At 35.0% G+C, this 13,193-nt stretch overlaps 1 long non-coding RNA gene across 10 annotated transcripts in view; it reads left to right on the top strand.

Moving 5' to 3' along the window:
* The window catches only part of LOC149490469 (uncharacterized), a 186,355-nt gene that overhangs the window by 124 nt on the left and 173,038 nt on the right, over positions 1–13,193 (top strand). For 7 of the 10 annotated variants that reach the window (XR_016316845.1, XR_016316848.1, XR_016316854.1 and 4 more), the window contains exon 1: positions 4–261. The exons of 2 other annotated variants lie outside the window; for them this stretch is intronic. This is a non-coding gene — a long non-coding RNA (uncharacterized LOC149490469). Of the gene's footprint in view, positions 1–3; positions 262–13,193 lie in introns of those variants that run through there. One more of the 10 variants, XR_016316853.1, reaches the window with a different exon arrangement.

Below are 13,193 nucleotides of genomic sequence, written 5' to 3' on the forward strand. Positions count from 1 at the left end.
TACGGTTATGACAGGGAGGCGGGGCCGCGCCCGGCTCATAAATCAAACTTCGCCCATTCGCACGCGTTCCGAGCTCTCCCTCCTCCATATTCAATATTCAGGGCGGGGCATATTTCATAATCATAACGCCTCATATTCATAAGTGACATGTGGCCGCGGCCGCGGGCTCCAGACGCGGGTGGGCGGTGTTGACGCCCGCTAGATGGCGACCGACGTTCGCCCCGCGAAGCCTCCCACATTCGCTAATTGAAGCTACACTTTGTAAGTTATAATCCTTTGTTTGTGAATTAGTACATTTGTTTTCATTGGCAACATAGGTGCAATGTAGTATGTGATCCAGTACTAGCGTGTAATAATGTTATCATGTTTTGTTAGCGTTATTTTATGAAGTGTTTCTTTGATTTATTTTATGTTTCCATGAATTATTTTAATAAAAATTAACTAAATTTATAGATTAAAATATAATTGCTCTCAGTTTTACAGCACACATTAATAAAAAATTATAAATGAATTGTGCTGTATCTATTTAGAAAAATATCATATTTTTTTGCTATCATGCATAAACAAATATTATTTGCTATAATGTATTAATTTCACTCACACATAGAATATCTTAGTCCAGTCCAGGTACCTACCTATTATTTTGAATGCATTTACAACTTAGCTTTTACAACTTTAAGCTCATTTAGGTATTTATTTTTAATTTTCAAACTCTACATAGAGTTCTAATTATAGAATGAATTAAAGTATCTTAAAGAAATTAATTTCGCTCATAATAATTTGACTATGATTCATAATTAGTTCTTAACTTTTTATCAGTCATATCAAAATCGAAAATCTATCCAATTAAAATAAAAATGAAAAGCGAACATTTCACTGAGTCATGAGCAACGACAGCTGTGTCGAATACTACAATGACAACTAACTAGATTCCGGCTAAATCGACATCGATTTTAATTTTTGAAACTGCGACTTATTAAAAAGCGGATGCCGGGAGCCATGTCAATCGCTTTGTGTTCTTTAAATTAAACAGATATATACGTACGGTAGTCCCGGGGCGGGCCGAATCCAATATTAATGTGATAGAAGCAATTTAGACGAATCTGCCAGTCATCGGGTCGAGACGTGTGACTCGCTACCGCTTTATAATTGGCCCTATTAAAAACTTTTGCCTCCCATTTAAACTTATAACATCACTTCTCAAATGACATAATTATAATTTGTAGGTATATTGTTCGTGTGAGCGCTTTCTGGGGTTTGAAATGTAAATAAAGGGGGGGTTTACGAATTATTTATTGATAACGAGATTAGATAAAAGTTCATTACCATATATTATTGAGATGGATAAGTTATTTCAATACTATGATACTTTTATGCAGTGCTATAAGCTATAGATACAAGCGAAATAAACATGTAGAGCTATTTTTATTCAATAAATAAAGATATCATAATATCTTGTTTGCTGAGTTAAAATGTCAACAAAAATCTTTAATTAGTACCTATTGAGAGCAATCTCCTCATCTCCATTTTCTAAGATAAATGTATTTTAATGGTTTTAACGTGTATTTAAAACGAAAGAAGGCACAAAATATTTACTTCAAAATCGTTTATTTTTAAACGAACTCTAAATTTCATTTACTTGATTACAACGGCCTGCTTTTTTTTATTGATAAATTCTGTTGAGTTAGTAAGACGACATTGTGTATGCTATCTGATAAAATCAATTAAATAAAGTTTTAATTAACGATCAACATCAACTGACTTTTTATATCTGTCTGTTTGTATTGAATATTCATCGCTTCGGCTCGGGACTTTAATGTGGCGATGTGAATATACCTGTAGTTAGTGTACTTTTTAGTGCATTTATTGCCTGCTACAAATGTTATGTATACATTTATGTGAAACGTAGTATGTGGTGGGGCATGAAATTGAATATATCGAGTCCTAGAAATATTTTAGCAGCTGACAAATTTTTGATTATTTTAATTAGTTTCCAAGGATGTGATTTACATTGAATTGTATTTAAGTCGATATCAATTGTCTAAGAAATCGATTGGATTTACAAATACCTAAAGTAATTGGGTATCAAATAAATATTTTACATAGGTATGGGTGATTATACAAAAATGGGGTAAATCGATGTCATCAGCCAATTTAAACAAAGTCTTATTATATTTTATTCAAATAACAATCTATTTTAAAACAATGAAGCGTCCTTTATTTGGTCACTCAATTTCACTTCTTTATTTAAAATACAAATGAATAAAAATAATAAATTAATACCTCAAACGTCAGTACTTTGGCATGTCACAACTCCGAAAACCAACAATCAAGTGACTATCGTTTAAACATTATCATCGATTTAAGAAAACTTACTAATTCACTACAATCTTTGATGTACATAGTATTATATACTACAACTTTCATAACGCAATGTTTTCCATTTTATTTAAAAAATAAAATTAAACTTTGTCATCGTTTTCACTAGTCAGTCCGTTGTGTGTTTTTTAAATTCGAAATTCTCGCTAAATATCACCAAGTCGAGGTCAAATCCCTGTCTAAGTATTAATGTTGGTAATGAAGTTACTTGTGCACCGCATATTTTGACGGCCGTCATAACTGTACCAGCGCTAGGGTTGTGTTTGTCCTCTAAAATCTTGCTGCGCCAGTCAACATTTCAGTCCTATGGTGAGTCGTTATTTTATTGTTAATCCGATTTTTATTTTCATTTATAAATGGTTAACTATGATTTGTAAAAATATAGTTTGTTGATATTAGTAATTAGGCAAAAAAACCTAATTTGTGATTATAACCTCATATTAAGTCCCTTTTCATCAATCCGCTGGCATCAGTCCTTTGTCAGATATCGCGCCAGAGGACTGACGCGGCCCCATAGTACTGATGATTCTATCATTTTTGAGAACTTTTATCTTGATTGCTATTGGTATAAGCATTTCTATATTATATTTCAGTTAAAAACATCATGCGCCACGCTAAAAGAAACTGAATTTGACTAGGGAAGAAACATTTAAAAAAGAGTAGCAAAGAAAAGAGCTATTGAAACAAACTACTAATAATTTTATTAAAAAGATCTTATTTTCTTTTAATTATTGATTTTGATGCTTTCAGGGCATAGCTTTTTATATTTATCAGATAAATACGTATACGTATAATACTGTGAAGTAAAATTACCTCAAAATAACATAAAAGTTAATTAATATACTTAATAACATTATAAAAATGTCAAGGGGCTCTTATGAAAACTCAGATGAGACTTTCATTCGAGCCTTTGGTTTTTAATTTTATAATAATTAGTACTTTTAACATAAATATTGGTAGATTTTTAGGGCTCCGAACCTCAAAAGGAAAAAACAGAACCCTTATAGGATCACTTTGTTGTCCGTTTGTCTGTTAAGACGTTTTTTTGGAACGCGTGGAGGTATCAATCTGAAATTTATATTGGATACTCAAGATTAAGAACCCTTGGGGCTGTAAAAAAATCAAACTTATAACGCAACGCAATCAAAAGATACCTACATCCGTTAATACTGCAAATTTCCACAAAATTCAATATTCGCAAGGGAATAAAAAAACACACAGGATGCTTGCCGTGTATACAGTCTACTATAGTTTACTTCTACTCGGTAAATAGCAACGTCTTATAACACAGATAAAGGAAAAATTGCTAAAAGTGTAAATTTTAAGTTACAAACATAATAAAAAATAGGTTTGTTAGGAGTCCAACTCGCACTTGGCCGTTTTTTTGTTTCTATTGTTTGTGAATTACTTAAAATATCAAGTAAAACTAATTCAAAGTAGTAAAAGTTAAGTAAGAGAGTAAGAATATTCACGTTGCGTTAAATGTCAGAAGGCTGTTTTGAAAATTGAGACATTGTTTTTCCCAGTATCACATATTATTAATTATCATTTTTAAACATGTTAAGTACGTAAAAGACATGTGCCATTATTAAAACTGAGAGATTTGTAGTAATTTTCATTGAATTTCTTTAAGAATATTACAAGTTATAGTTTTTTATCAGTACCATGTTAGCCTCGTCAGTCCCCTGGAGGCCAAATCCAGAAAATTTAAAATATCTCACAATCTATTTAAAAAAGTGGCTGGCCCGATTTGGAACAATATATTCATTAGATTAGCTATCATATACACCCTAATTTGTAACAATCTGATATAAAAAATATAGTAAACAAAATATCCTCAAAAGTTACCCCATTTTTGTATAATGACCCGTATATACAATTCTCAATGAATGAATACCTATAGGTTAGTTATTACCAAATTCTCTACAAAATTAATACATACTAATAATACATACCTAAGTATAATTAATACATATAATTTTCTTCATTTAAAGAAAACTAGCCTTGTTCACTGCAAGCTATTAATTTGACTTACATTTGTAATTAGCGCGAGCTGTTGTTGTTTTTAACCTCAGTTGACTAAATAATTCCTGTTTATGATGACACCTAATCCCCTATGAATTAATGCGAGTTCTGTGAACGGTAAAGGTGTTATTTCAGATCCATCAGTGCGGCTGTTAAACAGAAATAGCTGTAACACAAGTCGCATTCGATTTAAATACACAAATTTTTGAAAACGTATGTTTATTTAAGCTAAAGCATGTGCCCTGTACGCGGCGGTAGAGCATTAATTCATGTGATTAACCCTAACTCTATTTATGATGTTTTCACGTTGAGTATATTATGATGAATATTTTTTTTACAATATTATGGAAATCTTTATATTTGCTCTACAATGAAAAGGATACTTGTAAAGTGTGAACATAGGTTGTTCCTAGTGGCTTAGTTCATTAACTAACTAGCAAGGTGATAAGGTATAATCCAAATTGATTTATAGGTATTTTTATAGAAATAATTCACATTATTTTTTGATTAAGACGACTCTACATTTAAATTTCAAGAAGCGTATAAATTAAAAACAATTTGTTATTTTAATACCTATAGATAAGGTTACACAAAATTCTTCATGTAAAATTACCAAATTAGATGGCAATGTTTATAGAGTACCTACTTAATTGTTGCTTTAAGTAAATATTTAGCCAAATTGTCCTTCAAATACAATAACAATACGTGCGTCCTTACATCAGCCATATAAACGGTCGGCGAGCTGGTGGCATGAGTAGCGGCCGGGCGTTGCGGACGCGTTCATAAATTTGAATATGGAAGTGAGTTCTAATGGCGTCGCTGTTTATTTTTACTGCACCCCCAAAGCTGTACGACCGAATGCGACGCCGAATTTATTTCCATGCATTTTAATATCTCCCTCTGAAAAGCTATCGCCATTTTCACGCGGTTTACGTTACATTCCTACACAGCCATAAACCGTAGATGATACATTGTGCGATGAAGCCGTAATGTCGATCGAGTATAATTACGCGGGCAGAAGGAACGCATATTGAAGCGGTAATAAGTGGGTGAGCGCTCGCGGCGTTCGCGTTTCATGTGATGTTATGAAGTGATTTTTGCGGTGGAATTCAGAGGCTGAAGTTGTCAAAATTAAGTTATTACATTTGGACAGTGATTGACGCGCAGTCGTGCGGGTAGGTATCCGGTGAGCGGATCGTGCACGAAGGCGCAATTCGCGTTGCGTCTCGTTCGCCGACCTGCGTCGCTCGCTGCTCTAGCGGGCTTCCCTCCGCATTGACATAGCTTAACGCCTTGTTACTGTTTACTCGCCTCGACCTCTAAAGGGTTATTGTCACCGCTTTCGCGACTACGTTTTTTTGTAGTAGGTATTGTCATTGTTGTCACATGTTCTTTGATAGATGTTTCCTTTTTCGATTGTTTTAGTGTATTCAGAATGTTTAAAATATTAAAATAGTTTCATCGATAATAAAAAAATCTTCTATTAGATTCTGAACCAGTTTTTCTTTTTAATTACCTAATTAATAATAAGTAGTACTTACCTAAAATATTACTTAATTAAAAAGTATTGTTTTTTGTTGATTTTTTTTTGGAAATTGCTGATAAGCAGGATAGGTAGGTACATTTTCCAACTACTTATTACTTCTTTGATTAATAATAGTGACATTTTAATATGATAATAAAATTGACGTATGTATCCTCACACATCATAAATACAAAATAATTTGGAAAATCCAAAAGTGCACGCCTCATAATTTTTTTTTTAATAAATATTTATTAATTATTATTTTTGTTTATTTAATAACAATTAAACCACATCGAATCAGACCCTGAAAAATGAAAGGGTTCTATTCCTGAGCATACTCAAGCGTAAGAGAAAAAAAAAGACTCGATTAGTAAAGTATTTCGGTCGCTATCGTGTTAACAAGAAAAAGGATCCGCACATACAGACACACGGACGTCCAAGACAGAACTTTTTTAAACTGTTTTTTAACTAGTTTAAATAACAAAAATGACATCAAAAATATCATGAACGTTAAAAATAGTGTTTTTTCTTAATATGTGTGTGTATGTATTATCTTACAAGTGCAATGATACATAAAGACATTTTAAGTTTGAAAAATCAGATGTTTTGCGCGAAGTGACAGTAGTACCCACCTCAACGCTTCGCTTATGAGGCGTGCAATATGTACCTACAAATATGATGCATCTAACCTAATGCCTTTTTATAATGAATTTACACAAAGTACCTATGACATATATTATGACTATTTTGAATTTTCACGGAAAAATAATACACCAACTGTATATTATGATAAAAGCAAATGGTCGCGGTAAAATGTCTCCAGTTAACTTAGCTCATGAAATATAAAAGTGGCCAGGGGCACTCAACGGCCGGACGCTCATATTTTGTTATTTTGTTTATATCAAAAGTAATGGTTCTGCGGCGAATAATGCCCTGGACACTTTCATACGTTTTTTTTCCTTTTCACTCTCTATTATTTTCACTTAGGGAAATTTATGACTTTGAATTGACAGGTTTGTTCATTTATAAAGTACCTATTTATTTGGGTTGTTGAGGAAGTGATTATGAGGAAGAGGAGGAGGAAGAGGAATTTTCACACACAAATTTAGAGGATGCGGATGAGGAAGAGGATATTTTTTTGACGAAGAGGATGCGGATGAGGAAGCGGAAGAGGAAGCGGATGAGGATGAGGATGATAGGAAATTATAATCAAAATTAAAAAACAAAAACTTTTAAAATTAAAAATTAAAGCATAAGCCATTCTCCTGTCTCTACATATTGATGTTTAAGGTTAGGGGAGGTTAGCTCGCCCGATCGCGAATTTACGAAGCCTGTAAGTAGGTAGGTACTATTCTATTTGAGTCACGAGCCGGACTCAGATGAGCTTTTGTTTATGCATATTACTCGAAAAAACCCACAGAAAAAACCCAATCTATATCAGTGCCAGAAGCGACATTAGGCGATTTCCACAAAAAAAAAAACTAACTGGTACTTAGATATTATTATGTAAGCTTAAACAACTTGTTTGTTTTTTAATTTAAAATCACTTTTGACAAACATTATTTGGTAAAATATGTTTCTTCTGAGTACGAGAGAAAATGTTATATTATTATGTTTAGAGATAAGTGTTAGGCGCATAGGTATATAAATATGGCGGTAAGACTCTACTCTTGTTCGTTAGTAGAGTCCGACTCGTAACTCAAATACATAGTTTAAATAGGCTTTGTAAATTCGCAGCCCGATCGGATCGGCATCCTCATAAATTTCCTCTAAATTTTGAGGAAGCGATAGCGGAAGAGGATTTTTTTATTTTCATTTTTGAGGATGCGGTAACGGTAGAGGAACCCAAAATATTGCGGAACTTCCTCATTATGAGGAAGCGGAAGAGGAATCCTCAACAACCCTACTATTTATAGAGTGTTTTTATTCACCTGAGAATAATTGATATAGATAGACTGTTTTCACAGTTACAATTTAAAAGATATGTTATACCTAAATGTAAAGTAATGGTAACTACATTGAAACGACACAAGTATCTTTTTTAGTATTGAAATGTATTGTTGATCTGAATAAGGCGACACTTCTACTCCATAATTAAATTTAAAATAAAACAAGTAAAGTTAACAATATACGACAGTAGTATATTTCCTTTTTTGTAACATGGCAGTATACGCTACTACATTGACATCGTAGCATAAATTTAGCTACCATAGCGAACATATTTATGCTATCATAAACAAGAAATACTAGACATCTTCACTATAACGTTGGAAAACGCTAGAGCTCGTTGGATTCGAGCGACTTCGGGCGATAGTGACGGTATTCCGCTTTAAAGTGTTGGTAATAGAGGTGAAGTCGGTGTATCTCGGAGCGCAACAGCTACAACGATGGCAGCGACCGGGGCCAGCAGAACCGTAGGTCCGTAGCGTTGTAATGGCAGCGTGCTGCGTGTCGCACGAAGTGTGGCTTGTGCTGCCGGCTCAAGAGGTCAGTTCGGCGCGGCAGCGGGGCGCGCGACGGCCGCGGCGACGGCGCTCTTCCGGGGAAGGCACTATCTCGGTGCGGTGGCGTGGGGCGCGCCACCCCCTCGTAAATAACGCGCGCTGGCGAGCCGGCGAAGCGCCCGTGCCAGATTCTCCAGCTAGAAACAGTTAAACGCTCATAATTTCGTGCTGGTTAAGCTTATCTTTGTCTCGTACACGAAATTTCCCTTTGCGACCCCTTCGCGCGTTTTCGTGGACATATTTTATTTGTTGCAGAGGAACGTACCGCCGCGTCCAGGGCCAAAGTTATAATTGTTGTCCGACATACCTACGGTTGCAGCTTCTGCATAAAGTTACTCGACGTTGGCATTGTTTGAATAACTCCATCTGGTTAATGTTTCAAGTTTCAACTTAACCATTCAAACGAATTTTAATAAGATTTTAGAAGTACAGGAAAGTAGTTTGATGTTAATTTAATACATGAATATGAATAACCGAAAAACGATTTTTATGTAGGTACATATCTATGAAGGATTGAAACGAGTCCCTTTGCAATTCCTCTAGGTGAATGGAAAAGTGAAACTACTAATACCAACAATTGAAGATGTTTAGATAAGGCCACGAAGTTACAAAGTTTTGTCACTTATACACGACGAACTTGTGTATAAGCCGTAGACGCAACTTTTCATGTAGATATACCTACTGGAAAGGCATCGGAGTGGCATGCGATAGTGGCGCGGGCGGTGGGGGGTGGGGAAGGGTGTTAAGTCGGTATCATCCCGCCTTATCGCGGCGCGGTGGTTTCATAATAATTTTAATACGCGAGACGGGTTCCGCATACTTTTAAGCGATTCTCGCCTTCCAGGGATTCGAGTTGTCACCCCTTCTTCAATCTCCGCTTTCCTTTCGGAAAATACCCTCGAGGCTTTAGATTTATTTTGACGTTTTATATAGTTCCTGTTCAGCGGGAGAGGGAACTGTGGCTTTGCGATTTACACAAATTCACATCCTTTGCTTTGGTTTCGATAAGGACAGCTGAGGGATTCATGTTAATCGCGTGTTCGATATAATTGCAAGACACTTTCATTTGGTTTAGAAAAAAGTCAATCTACGCGTCGCGTTTAAAGCAATCAACCATTCCCTAATGAATAATACGAGATCGGGCAATCCGCTAAAATGGATATAATAAATGACAGCCGTAATAGAGGTACTTGAGTGGAACATTAATAGAGAGGCAGGTAGGGTATGAAGGAGGTGGGAGGGGGAGGCTAACGAGCGTTTTTATCCAGGGCGGGAGGATGATGGATGAAGCCACTTCCGACCGCGATGTCGGCCGTCCGTGTTTATCAACATTAATATCAATGTCCCGTTGGAAATATTAAATAGGGCAGTTTTAGCATTCTAGGTTTTCGTCCGGTCCACCTGTTTTTTATTCATTAATACTTATACAATTATTATGGAAAGTTTATACACGATATTCATTTTGCTATAAATTATAGTGTGTTCAGGGTAGATACCTAGCTATTGTAAGTCAATTATAACATTCTTTAATGAAGTTATTTCAACGACATTGTATTGTTATGCTGTAGTTGGATAGTAAAATATTTTACAGAACATAATGAGAATGTTCGAAAAGTTAAATTGCTATGCTCAGAATGCAGCTTCGATAATAGAGATAACAAAATATCTAGTGTTGCAGGGCTAATTATCCCAATAAAATAACTCTAATGATGACCGACAATCCGCTCGTCTATCATTATTCATTACCATGGCTGGGGTCGATCCCTATTCACTATTTTCATTAGACATATTTTCACTCAATATGGAATCACTCAAAATATGAAGTCCTGTTTCTAGGTAAGTACTTTATTATTTTTTTTGGCTTTACTTTTGCATTGAGTACAATGTTAAGTATTAAACTAGGATCAAAAGTGTTCAAATTGAAAAGTGCTCGCAAAATTAAATCATTTAGATTTTAGGTTTTAAATGGCAAGGACATCTTTTCTACAACCAAATCATAATAAAAAAGAAACACAATAAGCGTAGGTAATCAAACTTATGAATAATCTGATATTTTAAGTTCTCAAACAAGCAAATATTTTTGTGACTCTATCCTCTAGTCTCTACATAACAAATGACGTACAAAAAGTTAAAATCAAATAACAAGTACTAACACTAGACACGGGCCTCTCTCTTTCTGCATAGTTATCCTTAACTAGAAACATTCTCAGTCAGGTAAGAATTGATGAAGTAAGTACGATATAAATTGTTATACCGAGAATAGTCATATTAATAACATTACCGTCTAAGCCGATTCATATTACAATATATATTATAGCCTTACAAGTGCCTCGTTCCACTGCGGTGTATACTATTTATGGTAAGCCATCGCTAATATTATAAAATATATTCAATTACTTTTAAAATCGAAGTAAGAAATGGTGAAATATACAATGAAAATATTCAAATCACCTCATGCAAATAAGTACACGCTCACGACTAAAAGGAGTAAGTACTACATTTCAGTCGATGCGTGGAGTACCAGCGCCATAACTAATTACGGTATAAATCAAACTCCTAATCGGCAATACGATCTGTAATATATTCACTTAGAGGCGACTATTGCTTGCAATCTTGACGTAAGTTATAACAAACTTCGTTGGCGTCCGTCGCTAAATACTAACTGCTTAATTGAATTTATATCCACGTTCTCAAATGAATATGAGTGGAACGCTCTCTGTTTTATATTAATGATGGTGTATTAAGTATTCATTGTGCCTCCGTCGAACGGTGAGAACCTCGTAACATAAATTTTGCGTATTATTTACGTTGACAAGCGTTGCGTTATGAAATTATAATAACGTGATTGATATGCTGGGAGGCGCTCGTTCGCGACTCAAAGACGTGGTCATCGCAGTCCGCACGTTGACTTTCCTTGTAAACACGATGCGCAAAGTGTACGCACTGCCACGGTTCCCATGGACTAAGTGGCACATTGTAACTTTGAAGGACCTAGAAACACGCTCATAATATAACTTGCATACCATGAGTTATTGCTGTAGATGGTATCTTTATATGCGTCGTTCAACATACAAAATACAAATCTGATGTTCCAATAACCATAAATAATTAATTTGAAATTAGCATTGCATTTTGCAATTACGGGAAACAGGCTGTTAATCAATGTGTCCAATAGATTAATATTAAAAACACATCAATTATTTAGAGAGCTCAGTCAGGGTAATAACGAATCTATAGATATAAAAATATAAATGTATGGAGTGTTTTTGATACAGATATGCAGTATTAGAAAAATGAAGCAAAGTTAAAGTCATCAGATGCGCTAGTTTTGAACAGATTCGCGCGAGTCGAAATAAAGCGAGCCAATCAATATTAACACGCCGCAAACAGCGTAAATTGTTGCCTAATGCCATACACGCACACAACCGATACGTCCGTGAAATGAGACACGATAGATAGCCAGGGTGTTCTTGTTTAGGAATATTATACATTTATTTTACAAAACACCTGATATTTTAACATATAGGTAAAGATAAACCGTATAAATGAGAGAGATGTAAATTGTAAGAGTACGAACTTTAGATTGCTAATGTTATTTGGTGGTATTGCGTGCACTCATTTAAAAATAACTAGAGCAACTATTGCACGCAAAAATAAATTAAGATTTTTTTTATCTTGATTAGAAAAATATGCAACATACTGTATGTGTCACATTATTACATTTACACAAGAAGCTCACATAGACAAGTGAATCGTTTCTATGTGGACGCACGCACACTAGCCCCTGCGCCCGGCCTGTAATAACTCGGAACCACAATAAATCAATGTGATTAATGTCATTAAGCACTGTGTGCCGGCCTCTCTATATTCCGTCAATATGCACTGTTTTACGACATGCCGCGCCACGATAATTAGTCAGCTTTGTTAGGACCATCCATGAATGCTATTACATAAAAATTAGATCGATCAACTAATTATATCAACTTGCTACGCCGGTTTTGGTCGGGCGATTATCGCATTACTTTCTTTCTTTTCTTTAAATTATCACTGTACATTATACGCAAAAGACATGAGAAAAGCAAGCATCTTTTTTAAATTTACAATTTTTTTTTCAAAATTGGAGCACGAGACATAAATAAAGCAATAATTAAATACTGTAAATGTGACACCTTGGAAGATCAAAGGCACAACATAGCATTCATAAACACTACGCCCACGCAAAAATGATCTCTGCTATATCTCAAACTAATTTCTGAATTCGCAGCCGGTAGGTACGTTAAGATTGACAACGTTGACCAGTTATTGGTCAGAATCGAGAGTCGCATGTTTATCATACGTCTCTTTGATTGATGTCTCGTAATTACAACGATTAGAACTCGCAAATCATGAGAACATCGGGGACAGGCTGACTCAGTTGACGTTCTTATCATCGCTTTTGATCTGAATTGTTGGATCGCGGTTGTGTTCTGGAACAACCGGCCAGTTTCATACTTTATTTCATCTCTCGTTCACAGTGAATGCTTCATGCACGAGGCGTAGTTACAACGTTACGAATGTATTGAGTATCGATTCCGTGGCCCATTTAGATCGCTGATACGTACCAGCTTGACGGACAGGACCGGCGCGTCAACTATGTTCACGTTAAAGGAATGTTTAGACCTATTGCATTTATGTGCAATTGTATATTACCTATGTACAAATTAAAGGGTGTTAACGAATAGAGAATTATAAAAACCTGTACTAACATATTATACTATTCT

The sequence above is a fragment of the Colias philodice genome, chromosome 2 (assembly GCF_061535455.1).
Source record: "Colias philodice isolate Cphi_HAF_F1 chromosome 2, ilColPhil1 Martin Lab GWU primary, whole genome shotgun sequence".
Lineage (NCBI taxonomy): Eukaryota > Metazoa > Arthropoda > Insecta > Lepidoptera > Pieridae > Colias > Colias philodice.